General features: G+C 45.5%; 1 protein-coding gene and 1 pseudogene across 3 annotated transcripts in view; one reads left to right on the plus strand and one right to left on the minus strand.

Annotated features, from left to right (window-relative positions):
* KAZN (kazrin, periplakin interacting protein) overlaps positions 1–23,562 on the plus strand; it is a 1,203,323-nt gene that overhangs the window by 214,934 nt on the left and 964,827 nt on the right. The window lies entirely within an intron of this gene.
* Positions 11,094–11,194, minus strand: LOC115833101 (annotated as a pseudogene).

Consider the following 23,562-nt stretch of genomic DNA (forward strand, 5'->3'; position numbering starts at 1 on the left):
TTTATTTCTACAGTGTAAATTTGTCTCCAGGAGATGCTCCTTCCTTCCTGCCCACCCCTTCCTCAGTGCTGGGGATCCCCATGCAATTTCAAGGCTGGGCAAGTCAGGTGACAGCAGTAAAGTCACTCATTTCTTGATTCTTTCTCTGACATAAAAGCCATACAATCCCTGTCTTTTAAGGAGTTGGGGCTGGCAGAGAACAGAGATGTTCAGTGGCAAATACCCTGCCAACCTTGTGATGTGCGGCGAAAGGATGACTGGGCAAGAAGAGCCAGCGTCACACCACATTCTCAGCTGAGTTTTCCAAATTCTGTCTTTACCCAGGTAGTGATATATAAAGCACTTTCCCTGAAAAATGCAGGCGCGCAATGAGCCCGGGCCCTGAGGTCTGACAGAGAAGGAAGGTGACTGGAGATATCATTTATTACATCCTTCCCATGTGCTTGGTATTTTTCCAAGAACTTCCGTGTTTGAGTTGATTATCCTGTTTTACAGAAAAGGAAACTGACACTTTATAGAGATTGAGTCACTTTCCCCAAATTACACAGCTAAGAAATGAACGAGCTGGACAAGCACCCAAGTGTTCTGACTGCAGAGTATAAGCTCCTTCCTGACCACAGTGCTGGGGTGTCTGAGCTCTGTCCAAGCTCCATGACCTTGGAAAACCACTGAGCCTTCCTGAACTCAGTTTCTTGTCCTGTTCTATGAGGATTTGCATGAAGACTCAATGACATCATTTATGCCAAGGGCTTTGCATGGTGGAAACTCTTGAACAACAATAGAGCAAAGACGCCAGTGGGGCATCTACTGGCCAGTGACCTGTGTGTGGCCGTCTGAAATTAAGGGGCGTTTGCCCACAGTCTGCTCCCTTGTTCGGATAGGAAGGGAAAAGCTCAGTTGTGGTTTTGGTGGAGGCCACAAACTGGCAGCAAACGTCCAGGGGAGGGCACTCTTCTCTCACAGCTCAATGAGTCCTCCAAGGCCTTGCAGTGCAGCTTTTAAGAGGTGCGGTCAGCCTTTTAGAAACGCTGAGCCCCAGGCCAGCCATGGCGGTGGCAGAGCTGCATGGGAAGCATCCCTGGACCGATTCAGTGCCTGGTTCTTCAGGGCCACAGCAGCAGACGGCCCCATTATTTTCAGGCTACACAGACAAGTGCATGTGGGTGACCGAATATGTCATGTTTCAGCTGCTGCGTGGGGGGCTGGCGTTGAGGGGATCGGCGCACTTTTGAGGCAGGACTTTGATTCTCCCCATGGCTCTCTTTTAACCCTGGGGATCCCTGGGGAGGCAGGATGTGGCTCCGGTGATTTGCAGAATCAGGAAGGAAGTGGTTTAGGTGTTTGAAGCCACACTCTGCTCTCCAGCCTGGAACTCTCTCGAGCCCCCTATTCCAGGCATCCAGATTGTGTCCTCTCTTTGCCCACCCCACCCTCGATGCCCCCCATATACTCCATATCCGGGCCGACCGCCCCACCTATCACCCTGTATTCAAAAAGCCTTTCCTTCTTCCTCCCTTCCTTCTGCATTCCCCCATTCACCATTAACAATGATAATGGTTTGATAGATTTCTCTTTTCACAGATCAGGTAGGAAAACTGTTTAGATGGAAACTTTCAATACCTTGATCTCTAAAAGTGATGACACAGTGTCATTCTAGACACAGTGTCAGTATATTTTCTAATCTAATATTCATTGCAAGCTTGCTGCGTACTAGAAATGCTGAGCCCTCTAACTCACAATGATTCCATGAGGCAGGTGCTGTTACCATTCCCACTTATAAATGACACAACTACAACCACGGAGGGTACATTTTCCCAGAGAGGGTAAATCGGTTCACTTACTTAGTGTTTGGAGGTGCTAAGTCTCTGACCCAGGTCTATTGTGTACAAACCCCACACTCTTAGCCACTGCTCCTGTGCTGGCTCTGTTGATGTCTGCCTTAGTCAGCTCAGGCTGCCATAACAAAGTCCCACAGACTGAGTGGGTTAAAGAGCAGACATTGATCTTCCACAGTGCTGGAGGCTGGAAATCCAAGAGCAAGGTACCTGCAGATACAATTCCTGGTGAGGGCTCTCTTCCTGACTTGCAGACAGCCACCTTCTCACTGTGTCCTCACATGGCAGAGATACAACAATGTCTCTGACTTCTTATACAGCCACAAATCACCTCATGAGGACCTTACCCTTGTGACCTCATCTAGCCCTAATTACCTCCTGATATGGTTTGGCTATGCCCCCAACCAAATCTCATCTTGAATTCCCACATGTTGTGGGAGGGATCCAGTGGGAGGTAATTGAATCATGGGGCAGGTCTTTCCTGTGCTGCTCTCCTGATAGTGAATAAGTCTTATGAGATTTTATGGTTTCAAAAAGGGGACTTTCCCTGCACAAGCTTCTTCTCTTCGCTGCTATGTGGGACATGCCTTTTACCTTCCACCATGATTGTGAGGCCTCCTCAGCCACGTGGAACTGTAAGTCCATTAAAACCTCCTTTACTTCCCAGTCTCAGGCAGGTCTTTATCAGCAGCATGAAAACGAATTAATATAGTAAATTGGTACCAATGGAGTGCGATGCCACTGAAAAAATACCCAAAAATGCGGAAGCAACTTTGGAATTGAGTAACAGGCAGGGCTTGGAACAATTTGGAGGGCTCAGAAGAAGACAGGAAAATGTGGAAGATTTGGAACTTCCTAGAGACTTGTTGAATGGCTTTGCCCAAAATGCTGATAGTGATATGGACAATAAAGTCCAGGCTGAGGTGGTCTCCGATGGAAATGAGGACCTTGGTGGGAACTGGAGCAAAGGTGGCTCTTGCTATGTTTTAGCAAAGAGTCTGGCAGCATTTTGCCCCTGCCCTAGAGATTTGTGGAACTTTGAACTTGAGGGAAATGATTTTGGGTATCTGGCAGAATAAATTTCTAAGCAGCAAAGTATTCAAGATGTGACTTGGGTGCTGTTAAAGGCATTCAGTTTTATAAGGGAAGCAGAGCATAAAAGTTTGAAAAATTTGCATCCTGACAATGCAATAGAAAAGGAAATCCCATTTTCTGAGAAGAAATCCAAGCTGACTGAAGAAATTTGCATAAGTGACAAAGAACCAATTGTTAATCCCCGAGACAATGGGGAAATTGTCTCCAGGGCATGTCAGAGGTCTTCACTGCAGTCTCTCCCACCACAGGCTCAGAGGCCTAGGAGAAAAAAGTGGTTTTGTGGGACAGGCCCAGGGTCCCCATGCTGTGTGCAGCCTAGGGATCTGGCATTCTCCATCCCAGCTGCTCCAGCTGTGGCTGACAGGGGCCAACGTAGAGCTTGGGTCTTGGCTTCAGAGGGTGCAAGCGTCAAGCCATGGCAGCTTTCCATGTGATGTTGAGCCTGCCAGTGCACAGGAGTCAAGAGTTGAGGTTTGGGAACCTCTGCCTAGATTTCAGAGGATATATGGAAACACCTGGATGTCCAGGCAGAAGTTTGCTGCAGGAGCAGGGTTTTCATGGAGAGCCTCTGTTAGGGCAGTGCAGAAGGGAAATGTGGGGTCAGAGTCCCCACATGGAGTCCCTACTGGGATGCTGCCTAGTGGAGCTGTGAGAAGAGAGTCACAGTCCTCCAGACGCCAGAATGGTAGATCCACCAACAGCTCCCACCGTGTGCCTGGAAAAGCTGCAGACACTCAATGCCAGCCTGTGAAAGCAGCCAGGAGGGAGGCTGTGCCCTGCAAAGCAACAGGGGTGGAGCTGCCCAAGACCATAAGAACCTACCTCTTTCATCAGTGTAACCTGGATATGAGACATGGAGTCAAATGAGATCATTTTGGAATTTTTAGATTTGACTGCCCTGCTGGATTTTGGACTTGCATGGGGTCTGTAATCCCTGTTTTGGCCATTTTCTCCCACTTGTAATGGCTGTATTTACCCAATGCTTGGATTGTCTCTAGGAAGTAACTAACTAGCTTTTGATTTTACAGACTCATAGGTGCAAGGGACTTGCCTTGTCTGGGATGAGACTTCAGACTGTGGATTTTTGAGTTAATGCTTGAAATGAGTTAAGACATTGGGGAACTGTTGGGAAGGCATGATTGGTTTTGATATGTGAGGACATGAGATTTGGGAGGGGCCAGGGTGGAATGATATGGTTTGGCTGTGTCCCCATCCAAATCTCCTCTTGAATTCTCATGTATTGTGGGAAGGATCCAGTGGGAGGTAATTGAATCATGGGGGCAGGTCTTTCCCATGCTCTTCTTGTGATAGTGAATAAGTCTCATGGGAACTGATGGTTTTAAAAAGGGGAATTTCCCTGCGTAAGCTTCTTCTCTTGTCTGCTGCTATGTGAGACATGGCTTTCACCTTCCACCATGATTGTGAGGCCTACCCAGCTACATCGAGTTGTAAGTTCATTAAAACCTCTTTTTCTTCCTGGTCTCAAGTATGTCTTTATCAGCAGCATGAAAATGGACTAATACACCTCCCAAAGGCCCCACCTCCAAATACCATCACACTGGGGATTGGGTCAGTAGGTCTGAAATCAGGGGGTCGGGAGGTAAGAGGAAAGATGGGCCCCTTCTAAAGACAGGCATAACCCAGATCTGAAAATCAGATCTGCCAGTTAGAGATGGGGTGAGCCTGGCCATGTCACTTAGCCTCTCTGATCTTCTATATCCTCCCCTAGCAAGTAAGACTGGTGATGATGATGGTGTGGGCCTCACACTGTAAGGAGTTCTTGTTGCAGGTAAATCACTGACCACTGCCTGGCTCATGGTGTGGACTGAAATGTTAGCTCATGAACTACCCGAATGAGAAGGCCCAGTCTGGTTTCACTGGTCAGGTGGATGGTGCTAATGATTCATCATTGATGAACACCCTTTGCTATTTACAGAAAGTTTTCCCACAAGTGAGCTCAGCTGCAGTTGCACTGCTCACTCTTCTGCTGCCTCTAGAACCTAACCCCAGGGTCCAGGGACTTGAGACCGGGGCATTGCATGGGGCAGCTGTATGGTGGGGTCGCCATGGGAAAACCCAGCTTTGGAGGACAGCTCACAGGTGACCACATTCTCCTTTGCAGTTTCTCAAAGAATGGTGAAAAGGCAAGATTTAGATTCAAATTCAACATGTATTCCTACCTACCAGGTTCTGGATTCTGTGCTAAATACTTTATTCACACATAAAACATTATTTAATCCTTTTAGAGAGAAACAAATCTATCAGTAGGGGCCAAGGCTCCAGAGCGTTTTTAAAACAAAATAGATCAAACTCTACCATCAAGCAGGAACATGTTATTCATTCTTCCCCCATCCCCTTTTCGTCATCAGGGATTTGATAGTTATTTTCAAGATAAGATGGTTTGGAGGCCTGGATGCCAGCCTGCATCCATCTCTTTTACTTCTTTCTTTGTCTTGCTCAGTGAGTCTCAAATTTTGGAGTGTATAAAATTTAATGTACATTCCTGAAAAAATAAAAACTCAGGGCTAGGGCACTGTATAGGCCATGGAAACCATGTAATGGGGTAATTTTTGCCTTACATGCTGACCACAAATACAAACCCTTTCTTTGAAACAGAACATCACGACGATGTTCACCGAGGAGATCTCAGAATTCATCTGGTTGAGTCTTCCCATTTTAGAGATGGGAAGACTGGGTGCCAGAAGGACCAATTGGATCATGGTGGATTATAACACTAATTAGGGATAGAGCCGGGAATGTCTTACTGGAATTGGGTTGTCTGCTGACCAAATATCTGAGCTGTAATTTGACTCAAAACTGCCAAGGGTTTTAAAAGAATGCGACAGATTTGTTTCCTGGCTTCTCTCACCAGGTTGTCAGGAAAGCAGTTGGTTCCAGATTTGCCAGGATATCCAGAGAGGAAGCCCTGGCTGGGTAGCCTTAGAAACCCTGTGATTGTCCAAAAAAAACCCCTTGCTAAAGCCAGGATTCTGAATCTTTTTCAGAGACAAACACTAGGTAAGACAAGTCACCAATGAAAAACGTTCAGCTCTAACCCCTTTTTAAAAAAATCTTCTTTCTTGCATGTTATCTGTGGGTTTTCATGATGAGAAGACCAGGCAGCCCATGGGTCTGTAGGGGAGCAGGCAGATTTTTCCTTACTGGAGAGGCAGAGAGCCTTTCCTTCCCGTCCCTAGACTTTTATCAGGACTCATAAGCTCAGCCCAGAAGCTCTGGGCAGATAAGAGACTTAAGTCAATTGTGTTAGGGCAATTATTTTTCCTGCTCAGACAGTTCACTATTGGATGCTAAGGGGCAGCAAGGGTTTGCAGCTGCTCAGGTGTGTCTGTGCCATCGTTTAGTCCTCAGGGTTACCACAATGGGAGCAAATGTTAGAACTCCTCTAGTGTCTCCAGCCCATTTGCCCTCAGGGATGAATCTTTTCCCATCTTCCACTTGGCTCATCTTAGACCACCATAAACTCAGCCATCTTTTTATTAGCTAGTAACAGACAAGGGCTAAAGGAATTTACTGATTAGATGGATTAACTCTTTAGCTATGGAGAGTCCAACCCAGTGTGGTACATGCTGAAAAGTCTGTCTATAAATGTCTCAATAGCTGACACTCAAGGAAAACATTCCTCTTGGGAAGATATAAAGGACTCTCAGGCCAAATAACACTGTGCACATCTGTCTCGTGTCACAAAGCTTAGTACTGTACTAAGTTGGTTACTGGTCTGGTCCCTTGCTAATAATAACAAGGACAATAATAATTGTTAACATTTAGCAGGCCTTTGCCATGTGCCAGGCACTGTTCTAAGGGCTTTATGTGTACGATCCAATTTAATCTTCACAGCAGCCCTATTTGGTGTGAAAAAGTAGGATGCTCATTTCAGATATGAGGAAACTGAGGCACAGATAGAGTAAGTACCTTGTTCACACTCTGCTAGACTAGGAAGTACAGGAGACAGATCATAAGGACATGAAGTTTTCCTGTGTATATTGTATTAATCCGTTCTTGCATTGCTATAAAAAATACCTGAAACTGGGTAATTTACATAGAAAAGAGGTTTAATTGGCTCATGGTTCTGCAGGCTGTACAGGAAGCATGATGCTGGCATCTGCTTGGCTTCTGGGGAGGCCTCAGGAAGCTTAGAATCATAGAAGAAGGCAAAGAGGAACGGCATCTCACATGGGCAGAGAAGGAGCAAGAGAGGGGAAGGTGCCGTACACTCGTTTAAATAACCAGGTCTCGTGAGAACTCATTCACTATCATGAGAACAGCACCAAGGGGATGGTGCTAAACCATTCATGAGAAACCACCCCCATGATCAAATCACCTCCCACCAGGCCCCACCCCCAACACTGGGGACTACAATTGAACATGAGATTTGGGTGGGGACACAGATCCAAACCATATCACATATGTAGTTTTATTACAAGGGTTTGGGTTTCATCTTACCTCAAGGTTAAGTTTAACATCAGTAGATGGTAGATGCCCGTCTTCCTTCACTGGGCCCAGAGGTACCTGGTCCAAATATAACTGACTTTGAATTCTTATGGAAGGATGCTTCTGTGGATTGTGAAACCTAAAGGAGGTAGGGAGGGAAGATTCTTCGGACGGGACTGGCAGTGTTCTCAGGACAGTGGACATGTGCTATGTCTGGCTTCTGGTACCCATGCATCCTTCTGCTGCTAAGTGTATCTGACCTTGCTTTCTCCTGCCCCCTGTCTGTGTGTCCTGGGAGGGACTTCACCTCTGACTTAGGTAGCATTTGATGTAGGTTTTAGCTAATCAGAGCATCATATTTTTTTACTATAGTGATTGAGTCAAGGATGGGCATAGGAGCCAAAAAGAACAGAGCAAGAGACCCAGATGGGCAGTCTGGCAAAAGAGCTCTGTACTCTTCTACTAGTCCACAGCCTATGATGATGTCTAGTCTGGAGCTGTGGCAGCCATCTTGGCCCTATGAGGCAAGAGCTGACTGAGGATATTGCCCAACCCAGAGGAAGTAGAGGCGAGAGAAGGAGAGGGAGAACCCCACGAGTCAAGCTGTGTGTACCATGGATATTTGAGTTTGCTCACCCATCATCAAGGAATTTTAATTGATATAGCTTGTCATATATGAGTATAGTTTTATTAGCAGGCATTCAGAAAATGGTTAACCAGGGAAAGGTGTGGTATGCAAACCTTCCCTTAGAAACCTCTTCTGTTGGTCAGCTAACTCATCACTATGGTGAGTGAAGCCCGATATTCTGTTTTACCGTATACCAACCTGAAGTGCAAGGAGCAATTATTCCACAAGAATTACTTCAATAGGGTGGGGGGCGGGCGGGGGGTTCATTTTACAGAAGGAAAATCAGGCACAGAGAAATTATGTAATGTATCCACAGTTATACAGTTAGGAATTGGAAGAACCCAGATTCAAATGCAGGCAATTTGGATCACGAATCCAAGCTTTTAATCACTATGCCTAATAAACACTTTTTAAAAATCAAGAATATTTATTGAGGACCTACTATGGGTCCATTATGGAATACATCCATGAATAAGATGCCCAAAGATCCCTCCCTCGTGATGTGAGCACTCAAGTGCTTATGTATGTGTGTGAAAAGATAGAAAATAAGGAGTAAAATTAGCAAGTAATGTTAGAAGGTAGTAAGTTCTGTGAAAAAGAACTGACACACAACCTAAGGGGGATCAGGGTAGAGGGTTCCAGTTTTCAATAGAGAGGTGAGAATGAGCCTCTTTGAGAAGATGACTTGGAAGAGGCAAGGGAGTTACTTACAGGAATATCTGAGCAAAGAACATTCCAGATGCAGGAAATAGCCAGTGCAAGGCCCAGAGGCAAAAGGTGCCTGGTTTGCTCAAGGAGCAGCAGGGAAGCCAGCGAGGTTGGAACAGAGTGTGTAGAACACATTAGATGAGGCTAGAGAAGTAATTCCAGATCTCAGAAAAGACTGGCCCCTGCAGGATTCTGAGCAAAGGAGAGATACGATCTGGCCATGGCTGTGAAACAGCCAGCTGTCAATGGGTGTAGACGGGAAGTGCTGGCACAGGGAGACCCAGGTGAGAGATGATGAAAGCTGGGTGCCAGCAGTGGAGGGGGTAAGAGGTCGTCAGATTCTGAATATGTTTCAAAGAAGAAATAAAAATTTGTGATAATTTTAGATGTGCAGCAGAAAGTGAGGCATCAGAGATAACTGTAAAGTGTTTGAGCAAAACTTGAGTAATTCAATAAAACCCAATTCTTCTTTGAACTTCACTCCTGTGGCCAAGGAATCAATAACCTCTTCTGCCTGGAGCCACTTTTGGTTCTGTTTTATCCAGAAGTGCCTCCTTGAATGAGCACACTGCTTTTTGACAGAGAGTTCCTATGTGAATCACCCCATTTCATTCCCATCGCAATCCTGTGAGATTCTACTCCCATGTGCTAACTAGGGAAACTGAGGTTCAGTGAGATAGTTGTTCACTTGACCCAGCTCACATAGTTGATGAGCTGATGTTCTCTATTCTGTTACAGTAGAAGAATATTCTGTTATTATTAAGCCACAGTAGAAGCAATTGCCTCCTGGTTATAAAGTAGCTAATTGCACCTAGCAGATCATTTTCATCATCCATGTGGTCTATTGCTTTTAAGCTGTGAGCATTGAAACAGATTGTTCTTCTGAAGGCTTATCTGTAAATACCTTCTTTTCATTTGCTGTAGATTTCTACAACATCATGCCTTAATATCTAACACTTTTGTCCTTGCTTCTGGACAAAAATGTACCTGTATTTTGTTCTACTAGATTAAAACACCTACCTTGGTTTTTGTTATTGTTTGTTGTTTGTTTGTGGCCACTGCTCTGTGACATACTTGTTTTTTTCTACTTTGTAGGGAGTAACTTGATAAGCAAGATGACATTTGATAGCAAAGCGGAGGAATGGGTAGTTGGCAGAGATAATTTTAAAGTCCAGAAAAGTTGTAAAAATCACGTGGGAATGTAAATAATCGATCAAACCAGCTGTTGTCTGGAATTTCCACCAATGTCTTGATGTCACTACTGGGGCGGCCAGAGTCTCTTCCTGCTGAGACAATTCCATGGTTGTGTTTTCATTGCCATTTTCCTGCAGAGGCTGAAGCTCCACTTTTCTGCATTCTACCTGCTTTTTGAGTACATAAAATGAAACACACAGAGGCATGACTTTTTTTTTTTTTAAGCTGCATTCATGCTGTGTTGAGGTCACAGATTTTAACCAAGTCAAGCAATGTGGATGTTGAGGCTTCAGGGAGATGGTTGTCTCCAACAGCTGTCAGCCTTGTTGATGTGTAGGTACCTTCTGCTACATCTTCTGCAGGACCATTCCCTCCTAGCATCTCTGTGACTCCAGTTTTCCTCATTGGAAATGAGTGCTTTGTTGCAGAGAAGAGAATCACTCCAGCAGGTGTGTAGTCAAATGAATTTTTAAGTGTGAATTCCAAATACAGAGAAGAGGAGAGGCAACAGGAGAGGCAAGGGTGGAAAGGTGAAGGAGGTTTCTGCTTCTCCTTATGAAATAAATCGGCAATTCCAATAGAGTCAACCATTTCATGCCTGGATGGTCGCAATCACCTGCAAATGGGACTGCAGCCTCCCTTCAAGATCTCCTTCTTCCTGGCTATTCTATTTCTCTGAGATCAATCTTCCCAAATGACTTCTGAAGTGCCCTCCCTTACTGAAAGCCCCCGGTGGACCTGTATTATCTATGGGTCAAACACACACCCCTGGTCTCAGTGATCAAGGACAGAAAGTGATAGAATCCAACCTAAACCCAACCATGCTGCTACCCTCTTTTGGGGCCTTTTCTTCACCAGCTCCCAAGTGGCCCAGACTTCTCCCTTCATCTCTCAGTGATGACCAATGTGTGGCTGGCCCCTTGGAGGCTCCTTCCCAATAGGAGCCCTCCCCATTCATTCTGACCCACACAACAGTCTACCTTTCTATGACGACTTTTCCCCCCATTTCCAAGATGCATTTCACATGTAACTCTGTTCCTTTCTTATATCACAAATCACCTTACGTGAATATTTTTGTAGTGCAAAATCACAATTTGAACATTTGGTGCCACCTGTTTTGCTTTGCCTCGCACTGTTTCCTTGAAGCAAGTTCACTAAGGTGAAATGACCTTCCGAAGACTGAGCAAAACGTGGGATGCTTCACAAATTGGTGTGACATTCTTACACTAGCACAGCTAGTCTTCTCTGTACCATTCTCATTTTAATATGTGCTGCCGAAGCTAGCCCCTGTGATGATGGCTTCACCACACCACCCATCCCTGCCTAGCCGCTGGCTCTCTCTAGCCTCATGCAGCCTGGCACCTAATCAGACACTGTTTTATCTGGGTTCAGTCTCATCTTAACCATAATCCAGGCTTGTTAAAGTCAGGGATCTTGCATTCAGTTTCGTTGTTAGTATCACCATCCTCAGCACAGAATAGACAATGGTGAAACCCACATTTTGATTTAAACTCACACAGAAAAAGAAGGAAAGATCTTTTCTTATTTATTGCTTAAGCTCTCTGGAAAAGGACATCTTGGTATATTCGCTGCTGGCCTCTCTCAGTTCCTGAAGTCCCATCAGTCCCCTCAAGGGTGCTGGCAATGTTTGGTGTGGATGGTGCCTCTGAGGCCCGCCCTCTTGTGGGATATAAACTTGTTCATTCATTCATTCTTCCATTCAGAAAGTGTGCACAGAGCACCTGCTCTGCTCTTGGCATGGAAATGTGGTTCAGAAAGAGACAGGAGCTTGTGGTCAGTCTCCCGTCAGGGGCAGCACTGGGGAGGAGAGAGAGGGAGACACAGCAAACGAGTAAGTGAATCAATAAGGGCTTCCCACTGAGATGCGGCTCTGAGGGAAATGAAACAGATTGCAGTAGCGAGTGGATAGGGTAATGGGGTGGCCGTGGTGAGGCCTCAATAGCAAGATCAGATCATCACGGGCATGTGAGTCTAGTCTCCCAGGAAGAGGGAACAGCAGGTGCCAAAACTGGAAGGCAGGTCTTCTCCATCTCAGCACTATTGACATTTGGGGCTGGATAATCCTCTGTTATGGAGGGGCATCCTGTGCTCTGCGGGATGTTTGGCAGCTTCTCTGGCCTCTACCCACTGGATGTCAGAAGCACCATCCTTCCCCTGCCCCGTGCTGATCGTGACTATCAGAAATGTCTTTTCCGACCTAGCAAAAATGTGTGGCAATGGGGCTTGGGGGTCAATGGTGGCCCCCAGAAAGATATGTCCATGTCCTAGCCAAACATTCCCAGGGAACTGTGATGGTGACCTTGATTGGAAAAAGGATCTCTGCAGAGGTCATTAAACAGGGTCTCAAGGTGAAATCACCCTGGCTCATCCAGGTGGGCTTAAATCCAGTGACAAGTAGAGACAGAGAGGGGAAGACAGAGATACAGAAGAGAAGGCAATGTGAAGACGGAGGCAGAGAGCTGGGGACTCTGCCACAGGGAAAGCCAAAGCCACCAGAAGCTGGGAGGGTCAAGGGACTATGGTTTCCTGGAGTCTTTTGGGGGAGCGGGGCCCTGCTGACACCTTAGTTTTCAACTCCAGCCTTCAGAACTGGAAGATAGTAAACTTCTGTTAAGTCACCCAGTTTGGGGTGACTTCTTACAGCAGCCACAGGAAAGGAATGCAGGGGAAAAAAGCATCCAATGGAAGAAACACTACCCTCAGGCAACAAAGATCAGGGCAGGTTCCAGGAACCATTACCCTCAGGCAACAAGGATCAGGGCAGATTTGTGGAACCATTAGATTCAGGCGACAAAGATCAGGGCAGGATTGAGGAACCCTGGGAAGGCAGGTATAACTGCAGCCTTGGTCAGTAAGGCCAGTGGAGTGTGGTGCGGGGTGGGGTGGGGGGTGGGGGTTGTAGGCAGGTCTTCCCTGGCCTTAGAGGCCCTAGTAAGGAATTTAGGGTTTGTTGTAAGTGGGAGGTGTATTAAGCACTGAGGGTTTCGGACTAGCCAGTGACATGATCTGGTTTATATATGTAGCAGATTTTTCTCACTACTTACGTGGATTGTGTTTGTGGTGGAGCAAAGTGAAGCTGGGATTCCTTAGGACACGGTTGCAACCGAAACGGGCAGGACTTCAGTCACGTGAGGCACGAACACCTTTCTCTCATTGTGGGTTTCCCTAGGGGAAGCAGCCAAAGATAGAAGGTTCCTCCTCTAGAATTCCAACAGGAAAAGGCCTCGCATCTCTATTCCATGTATCATAAAGGCAGAAGCCCTCCCCTCCGCCCCCTGCCAAGATGCTTAATTTATTTATTACATTTTAAGATGAAGAAACGGAAGCATAAAAGGAGAAAGTGATACCTCAGGCCCACAGACACAGAAGTATTCATTGGCAGAGCGGGAATCTAAACCCAAGCTTCAAATGTTCTTTCCTGATATGTTTCCTTTACTTGTACAGAGTGGTGCATTTTAGCAAAGGTCTCATTTGAATTTTACAATGACCTAATGACAGATATGGCATAAATATCACTTTTATTTTAAAAATGCAAAAGTAGAATAAAAATAAAAACAACAACAAAAAAAGGACGATCAGAGGGGTGAAGTGATTTCCCCAATGTCACACAGCTTTGAAGGGGTGGGGTTGTCAATCAACCTTGGGTCTTCTGACTCCTGATCTGATGTTCCTCCTTGGACTGCTCTTGCTGGGTCTTGGAGAATGATGATGTAACTACCTAAATCTTAAAAGTCTCCCACCATTGGCCAGGTGTGGTGGGTCACACCTGTAATCCCCGCACTTTGGGAGGCCGAGGTGGGCAGATCACTTGAGATCAGGAGTTCAAGACAAGCCTGGCCAACATGGTGAAACCCCGTCTCTACTAAAAATACAAAAATTAGCCAGGCGTGGTGGTAGGCGCCTGTGATTCCAGCTACTCAGGAGGCTGAGGCAGGAGAATCGCTTGAACCCAGTAGGTGGAGGTTGCAGTGAGCCAAGCTCGCACCACTGCACCCCAGCCTGGGTGACAGAGTGCGACTCCGTCTCAAACAAAACAAAACAAAAGTTTCCTACCATCTGTTTGCCTCCAGTGACTTCTTTCCAACTGAAAACTGTTCAATTTATGATTATACGTTGTTCCTTGCCCCTTAGGCAAGTTCAATTTCATTGTCCAGACGCAAAAACTATTTCACAGTGAAGGCTGCACATTAAAAGAAAAATGAGGAAGCGATTTAACATAGGACATGCCAGATCTGAAAACAATTTTAGAGGTAATGTAGGATCCATGAAGCCTATATATGTTTTCCAATAGCTGAGAAAAAGCATACCCCTTTACTGTTTTTTTTTTTTTTTTTGGTCTGAGTGTGTGTTCTGTGCAATATAAAAATAAAGGTTCACATAACACTGGAGCCGTGGTAAAGCCAGGAGGCCAGGAAATCTGACGCTAATCAGGACAGTATTTCCCACTTGGAAAATTAGCAGTGGCTGTGCCTTCCTCTATATCTGTATGTGCTCAGAAGTGCTCCGGGGTCCTCTAACCTTCCCCCGTCATCCTTGGTAAGAGATAACACTCTAAACAAATCTAAAATGCTTTCACTTGATTCAGGAGTCTTGCTTTGAAAGAATGCATGGGGTTATGAGAGAAAGGCTGTTCTTTGTGTATGTATCCAGTCTGCGAATTTGGTCACCAGAGGTATATGAAGCCCGTACTGTTTGCCAGGCTTTGAGTTGGTGCCTTGAGTCGGTGCTAGGGACACCCTGGCAGAAAGGAGACTTGGGCACTTGGCTCATGGGGTTGTTCTGTCTGGAGTGAAGAGAGGTTTGAGGAAGTGTGGGAATGTTGTGAGGTCCCCGGGTCCACTCACGATGCTAGGAGGATTAGGTGGTCCTGGCGACACTGAATGGGATTTGAGGGCAAGAGGGAGCCAGAGTCCGAGTTTGCAAGACGATGCCGAATGTCAAATCTGAAGGTCCCAGGAGGCTGAGTGAGATTGGAGTAGAAAAGTCCGAGGTTAGGCAGAGCTCAGTGAAGTGAGCCAGTAGGGGCAGTGAGCTCAGTGCTCAGTCTGTGAAAATCAGGAGGCCAGGAGCTCCCTTTTTGTGTGCTGGGGGGCAAAACAGTTTCTCAGGGGATAAGGTGGTACTGCACCACCTTTGTGCTTTGGTGCACAATGCCACCAAGGGGTGCTGGTGCCTGAGGCTGGCTTGAAGGCCTCTCCGTGGGCAGCCAAGTGGGGAGATCAGCTCAATGAGTCATGCTGTGTTAATTTGCTAAGAGGGCGTCATGCTGTGTTAGTTTGCTAGGACTGCATAGTGATCCTACGGACTGGGTGGCTTAAACCATCAACATTTATTTTCTCCCGGTTCTGGAGGCTGGAAGTCCAAGATCAAGACACTTGCAGGGCGGTGGTTGCTCCTGTGGTCTCTCTCCTCGGCTTGCAGACGGTGGCCTTCCTGCTGCCTCTTCACATGGCTGTTCCTCTGTGTACCCCTGCGGTCTCTTTGTGTGCCCAAATTTCCTCTTCTCATAAGTATGCCAATCATATTGGATTAGGGATCACCCAAACAGCCTCATTTTACCTTAATTTTCTCTTGAAAGCCCCTATCTCCAAATCTAGTCACATTATGAGATACTGAGGGTTAGGACTTGAACATATGAATTTGGGGGGTGAAGAGGGACATATTCCAGCCCATAACAGGTGTCCTCACTTTTTATTGTCTTTTTGTCTTTGGAGAGCTGAGACTGGAAGCCACCCCAGAATAGATGTCACACATTAACCATAGCATCAGGAAATCTCCATTTTGATCTTCAACCCTTCAACCCATCTGCTTATTAATTTGGTTCATAAAGCCCTGGTGCTAGAAGTACAATTTTTGACAGACGTGAATTGCCTAAACAAAAGCCATTCCATCTTTAAGGGAATTTTAACATAAGCCTAGCAGGTAATAAAGTGGATGCATTTGTTCTCTAATTATTTATTTATGGACCCACTTCCCTTGCTCAACCAAGGCCTCCTAAAAGGCACTGATTTTTCTTTGTTTATCTTGGTAGCCCACTGCTCAGAACAGAGTCCAGCACATAGGGACTCACATGGTACCCTATCTGTGGAGCTGAATTTATTGAAGTTGCTTCACAGTTGAACAGGTCTTTGTGCCTAGAGAGGAAGGCATGAAAGGGAATGTTTAGTTGGAGGCCAGATAATACAGAAGCCGGACACACTTTTGGTCTTTGGACCCCAGCTTTGTGCTCTTCTTTCCCTCTGACACTCGGTCCCTGTGCCCCTATGGAGTGAACACTCTGCCAAGCCTAAAAGCCCAGCCCAAATATGTCAGCTTTTTCTTATCCACCAGCCAAGTTCAGGGATATTCCTTCAAGCATCAGGCCTAATTAAATGGGATGTGAAAGGCCAGACTGCCGTGTGCCTCCCACCCGATTCCTCCCCTGAATCCTCCACTTTCCAGCGGGAGAATTGTCAAGAGGGATGGGCTCCTGGTTGGCTGCCCATCTGTGGGGCTGTGCTGCGTCTCTGCAGAGCTCAGATGAGTCTGGGGGGAAGGTACCTTGTTGGGGCTCACTCAGTGCCACTCGTCCATCTTCTCCATGTTCTTCTCGTGATGGGTGTTACACTTGTCCATTGTCCGTTTTCCCAGCAGCCCACAGGAAAAGAGAGCCATCACATCGAAAAACAGGGCAGGCGATGTGGGAGAGAGAGAAGAGTGAGTCAGCAAGTGAGCGAGCGAGAGAGAGAGAGAGGTTATATGCACGTTCCTATCCATTTGTGAGTTGACTGTAACACTGGTCTTTGTGTAAAGGAAATCATTTCACGATTCTGCTGCCTGATGGATGAAACTCATTTGATCACAAAAGTAAATTAAAAGAAAAGCAGCCCTTGTCACAGTTTATGTATGCAGATAATTGAGAGAAGTGAACAAATATAGGCAGCAAACTGCATACATAATACCAGATAGAACATTTTAAAAAATGAATAAGATTCAGAAACCCTAATCAATTACATTTTACAGCAGTCAGTAAGTCTGCCTCTTATTGTCTTTCCACTGACCATAAGTGAATTAGCGCTTTCTGATTAAAAGCTTCTTTCCTTGGGCCAAGAATGTTAAGCGCTATCACCTCCCTCCTCTTTCTTTTTTTTCATTTATGTAGCTCTGAGCATGGTATTGCGGTTTTTCCTTCCAAATGTGTAGGGAGGGCAAGTGGCTGGGGGCCCCTCCATCCAGCCATCAGTGGGGACGTCAGTCCCATCTGTAATGTGTTCCCACTAACCATGCCAGGCAGCTCCTTCTGTATGCAAGGTGGAACATCTCTCTTCGAAACAAGTGCCTCTTGGTATATTTTCACCATTAATAAGCTGATTTTTTTATTATTAAAAAAATTCTGAGACCACTTATTTCCTGCTGCCTTATTCATTTGGTTAATGCATGCTGTTTCTGAAAAAATAAATATTAATGTAGTATGTCTTGTGGGAGCAGGTCTTTGGGGGTGGAGGGAGGAGATCTGTGAGCCTGTGGATAACATATCTGAACCTTCTGCCATCAAAATAATAATTAGGCTTGCCCTGAGCAAAAGTAGTCATTATTTTAGTAACCAGAAAGCTGTGAATCCTTCTTGCTGCCTCTGGGGTTGACTGATTCCTCCTCAGTGAGAATGTCTGTCTTTGGGACCTGATATTAACACTGAGTATGCTGATTGTCTTGTCAACCCTCTGATACGGGTAGAGAATGTAACATTTAGGCAATTCTGAAAAGAGAAGCTTTAAATAAGTATCAGCGATCCAAACTGTCAGAGGGTAGGGAGATGGCAGGGGAAACAATGATTAATCAATGAAATGTGATTGGTTAATACTATGCAAGCAGTGTGTATTAGTCCGTTTTTGCATTGCTATGAAGACATACCTGAGACTAAGAAAAAACGTTTAATCGGCCCCTGGTTTTGCAGGCTGTACAGGTTTCTGCTCCTAGGGAGGCCTTGGGAAACTTACAATTATGGCAGAAGGTGAAGGGGAAGCAAACCACATTTTCATATGGCCAGCAGGAGAGACAGAGAGAGAGTGAAGGGGGAAGAGCTATACACCTTCAAACAACAGATCATGTGAGAACTCACTCGCTATCACAGGACGAGCAAGGAGGAAATCCGCTCCCATGATTTAATCACCTCCCACCAGGTCCCTCCCTCAACACTGGGGGTTACAATTTAACATGAGATTTGGGTGGGGACACAGAGCCAAACCATATTACAGTGTGATGAGTAAGGCCAAAGTTGGAAACACTGTCACTGGTCACCTCTTAGCCAGAGAGGTGTTGAATCAATTTATTCATTTTTATTAGTCAATCAGATACGTTAGAGTTGAAATGGATCTTGGAATTTGTGTAGTTTGCCTCCTAAGCCCCTAAAACAAACTTAGTGTAGAAGAAGAAACCTTCTCCAGCACATTAGATAGATGTTTTATTGTGTTCTGCTTGGATCTCTTCAATTATGGGGAGCTCAATACTTTTCAAGGCAACCTTATTGACTGTGAGGCAGTGCTAATGGTTGGAAACTTATTTCTTTGTGGTTTTAGTTCAGAATCTTTTGGTTGGAAGTGGAGGGGAAAATAATCCCCTCCACTTTCAGTTAATTGAGCTAAAAGAGGAATTTACTGGGTTACATAACTTTCAAGATTCCAGGTAAAGTAGGGTTCAGGTGAGGCTTGATTCAGGGCTCAAAGGATATCACCAAGCTTCATCTCAGCTCTGTTTCCTTCTAGTTGGCTTTGTCCTCAGGATCTGCTTGGTGGTCTCTAGCAAATTCAGACTCATTTTTTCATGACACCACACCAATGGCTCCCTTCTAATTCTTGGGAGTTTTTGTTCTCTCATTGGCCCAAACTGGATAACATATCAATTCCCGATGACTTTGTTTGGGTGCCACCTGCCACTTACCCACAGAGCCTGAGATTGAGATTTGAGCACAAGTAGTTAATGTGGAAGGTGAGCCCAGGGAAAGAGGGAAAGTCAATAAAATATATATAATGAAACTGTTTACTGCTATGAACAAATGAGGCTCAGCCCTACCAGGGTCCCTCAGAAATTGTGTAGAATGCCCCCCAGAAGGACAGGATGTGATGGCTCATTGACACCCCATCTCCTGTCTCCACTGGTTGAAGATTATTTTTGGAGGCATTTTCTCCCTGCCACCTTCCCACTCTGGGCTGAATTCAGATGGGATGTGCTAGAGTCAGGGGGTGGGCTTCAGATAAAGGCCTGAGGCAGAAAAGCAGGGGTCACAGCAGGTGCTTGAGCAGTGATGCTACCAGGGTCCTAGGAACTGGGTGCCCTGGCTCAGCAGAAAGCACAGGTGGGCTAAGGGATACAGAAAGTGACTGCCACCACCAGCCAGGGCCTGTGGCCTGAGCATGCATTGAGCTGACTGGCTAAAGCTCCATCATAGGCTACTTTCTTGAAGGTGGGTATGGAAGCTGCTCAAACTACATGCAATGAGGGTGGAGAAAATGTCTCCCAAAGCTTGCAGTGAGCCAAGATCGCGCCTGGGCGACAGAGCGAGACTCCGTCTCAAAAAAAAAAAAAAAAAAAGTGTCTCCCAAGAACAAAATCAGGGTGCCATTACCAGAAAAAGGAAGAATGCATGCTGGAGAGCAAAATCAACAAGCATTCACTACACCACTGTCGAGCCGAAACCTGCCTTCTGATAACTTCCACCCATTCGATGTTATGTTACCTCTAAATGGAATGTTGAATTAACAATATGTTTCCCCCATACATGACAGCCCCTCAAATATTAGGAGATAATTAGCCTGTCTCCCTTTGAACTTCTGTCTAATCCAGTACGGGTTAGAGAACCCATGCTTGGGTTCTGTAACTATTGGATGACTTTTCGTGGTGGTCCTAGTCACTGCTGTCTCCAACATCTCCATCGTTATGCTTCTCTATGGACCACTCTCTCAGCTCATTACAACAGGAAAGATGGGATTAGGGCCATCACAGTAAGGATAGATGTGCACAAGGTTAACCCTCGGGTTAAGAAATTGGGGCATCTTATGATGTGACCCTTGAAGTCTACTTTATTACATTCTGGTGATTTGAAAATGAGGGATCTGGCTAGGTGCAATGGCTCACGCCTGTAATCCCAGCACTTTGGGAGGCTGAGGTGGGCAGATCATGAGGTCAAGAGATTGAGATCATTCTGGCCAACATGGTGAAACCCTGTCTCTACTAAAAATACAAAAATCATCTGGGCGTGGTGGTGAGCACCTGTAATCCCGGCTACTTAGGAGGCTGAGGCACGAGAATGGCTTGGACCTGGGAGGCGGAGGTTGCAGTCAGCTGAGATCGTGCCGTTGCACTCCAGCCTGGTGACAAAGCGAGACTCCCTCTCAAAAAAAAGAAAAAAAAAAAAGAAAGAAAGAAAATGGGGGAATCTATGTGTAACTCTCAGTTGGTCAGAAAATAATTTTCTCCTCCATTATCCAGTAATGGCCAATTCCTCAGTAGACAAATGCTGACTTGGCTTGCCCCGTGTCTCTTCTTCTGGTAACAGAATCCTGACTGACCTCTGTGGAAGCAGCCCCACTTCTGTGCCCAGTGTGGTTGGGATGGACGCATGGTGAAATGAGTGATCTGTTCTTGACCAAGCAGAGTCCTCACACCCTTCTCCAAGGGGTTTGTTGATGGTGACTTGTGACCTTGTCTTGGCTAATTGTCGTAATCCCATCAAGGATGGGCTCATGACCCCAAGGCAGGACTGAGCACAGGATGCTTCCTGAGACGTAGGTTTGGGGATGCTGGAGGCTTTTCCAGTCATGTGGAGACTGAGGATGAAGCCACAAGAGAAGCATGAGATGACCAGAAACCAGGTGTGTCGCATCCTTTTGACCTCTAAGTCCTGCCTTGATGGAGCAGTCTAGAGTGGACGTTTCATCATAGGGGACGGCACAGTTCTGATTTCTGCTTCTGCCACAAAATGAATCCTCGTTAACACATTCATGACATTAAGACATTTAACAGATTGTATCAAATAGTGGGAAAAGAAGTGGATTCAAGTCAGAAGTTCTAGGATTTAGCTGGATGCTGCATCTCTCCACTGGGAGACAGGGTCTGAGCCAATTTTCTCATCTGTATGCCTAGATTCTGCTTTCAAGAAGATTAAGCCTGGGTAATAGAAAGTGGTAAGATAAAGTGATGTGATGGACATATGGGTATTGTGGTCCATCTTTATTAAACTACATGGTTAAAAAAAATCATCCACTAGGTCAAAATGGTCAGATCAGTAGCTCCAAGAAGACATGGGCTGAAAGGATTCTCCCTAGATGTTGAAACAACTATGGACTTTCACAGAACATTTACTATGTGCAATGGACAAGGTATTTTTTAGAGAGGTGATCTCATTTCATCTTGATGACTCTATGAGCCAGGTACTACTACTATTCTGAAATCAAATATGAGAAATTGAAGCTCAAAAAACTAAATGACCTGCCCAAACTCATGCATCCAGTAGAGGCTGACTCCAGGGCAGGTGCACTTGGCTATTATCCTAGGCCTTAGTAAAAGATCATTTTACTGGTAACAATAGAAACCTGTGTAGGTAAACACCATACAGCTACTAAATAAAGGTGCACAGTCATGAATTTGTTTTCAAAACAAAAGAGATATTAGTGGCATATTCTTTTCTAAATAATCCACCTTGGGATTTCCAGCTTCGAGGCCTGCGCTTTCATGGTACTCTCAGAACACACTGGCCTTCACCTCCTCCCCATTTTTCTCTGCTTGATTGTTATTAATCATATAAACAACTTGACAGCAATAAAAAGGGAAAATGGAAAGAGAGAAAAATTACCCATAGTTTTATCCATTCTTTAAATCTCAGATTCAATGACATATTTTCCAACAAATTGTCCTTGGAGTGTACTGCCTCTCACAAGCATGCATGCATATGTACCTGCACACACACACACACACAGACACACACGTGCACACATGCACACGAACACTCACACATTCACATTCATTATTACATTGGTGCAAAGGTAATTGCAGTTTTTGTCATTAAAAGTGGCAAAAACTGCAATTACTTTTGCGCCAACCTGCAACCTGATTGGTAGGATTGTATGTTCTTTCTTTCGCTGGACTGCAGTGGCAGCACCCAGGCCTGCTCATCTCTGCTTCCTTCACAGCACCCTGTGAGGAGGCCTTGCCCACATCACCTGCTCAGTAATTATTTGTCGAATTACAAGCAGCATATAGTAAAATTTTATGTTCCTCTCCAAGGGACAGTGAGTAATGACACAGATTTAAAGTCAGCCGAATAGCTGGTATCTGGCTCTTAGTCTTGGTGAGGCTTCCAATAGTTCTTGAAAGTTGACATTCTTCCTGGACTTGCAGTCTGAATGCATGAGGCTCTCCAGGGAATAAAAATTAGCCTGCTGTCTGAAATGTTTATGAAAACAGCTAAATTTAGATGATCAAAGATTTTGGGAATCCAGGGACCCTTGAGATTGAAGACTGTGATATCTTTTACAAGCATCTCGAACAGCAAAGGTTTTTTTCTTCAGAAATTCCCCTTCAGAGGCATTTAAGTTCCAGTTGGAAGCTGTTTTAATTTCTCTTTAATTGGTGGGATGGAGCGAGGTCTCATTTTAAGTAGACCACTTGAGCATTTTCTTTTTCTCTGTTCATTGGCTCCAAGCTAACTTTTGAAGAGAGTGTTGCTTTTGACCAAACTGGAATTAATTCTAAAAGAGAAGGCAGGTCTGTTGCTCAAGTTTAACACGTGGATGAATTTGCCATCTTGAATTAAAATGGAGGCTGCTCAAAAGATTCCAAAAGGAACTATCCTCTGTAATTTTGCTAAAAATGTAGAAAATATGTTAAAGTCACAGAGATGAGAAACTTGCTCTAAGTCTTGCTTTTCCCATCAGAAAGCCCCCACTTTAAACTTGGTTCATGGAATAATAGTTGCATTCTTGTTACCGGCTCCCAAGCAGTGATTTATTGTGGATGTCTCTGAAGGATGGGGGAGAGACAGGAGACCCTGGGGAAGAGGAGGGTCTTTGTGGAAAACCCATTAAGGCCTCAGAGGGCAAAGCTAAAGGATCACATCTTGGTGGGGAAGTCAACACCGTTGATTTCTGGGTGGCTATTTGGTTTGTACTGAATCTCCCATGGAGGGAGGCAGGACTGTGGAGTTTTGGGGAGCCCCAGCCTCAATAGGGCGCAAGGGGATGTCCTCTGGCTCACTCCATCTCCCCGTGACCTTGGGCAAACTATTTAGCCTCACTGGGCCTCAGATGCCCACCTGTGAAGTAGGAAAGGTGATAGCCATCACCTCACAGAGTGTCAGGGAACTAACCCAGGTATTGTGTGGAAAGCTTTATAAAGTGCTTAACCCAGAGCCTGGCACTTAAGTATTATTAAACGATTGCAAAGCGGGTGAAAGAAAATGCAAGCGGGACGCTTTGTTGAAATACAGGAGATCAGTGGCAAAATCCTCTTTAGTCACGCAAATAGGACAGAATGCTGCGGAAAGGCATTCCATAAATTCCAAAGAGCTTCCCAACCGAGGTGACTTAGGGCCCAGGTGCACAGTACCCTGGAAAGAAGAGTGAGAGATAACTAACCCATGAGGGAGGGGAAGGCCAGGGG

This window comes from Nomascus leucogenys, chromosome 24, assembly GCF_006542625.1.
Source record: "Nomascus leucogenys isolate Asia chromosome 24, Asia_NLE_v1, whole genome shotgun sequence".
Lineage (NCBI taxonomy): Eukaryota > Metazoa > Chordata > Mammalia > Primates > Hylobatidae > Nomascus > Nomascus leucogenys.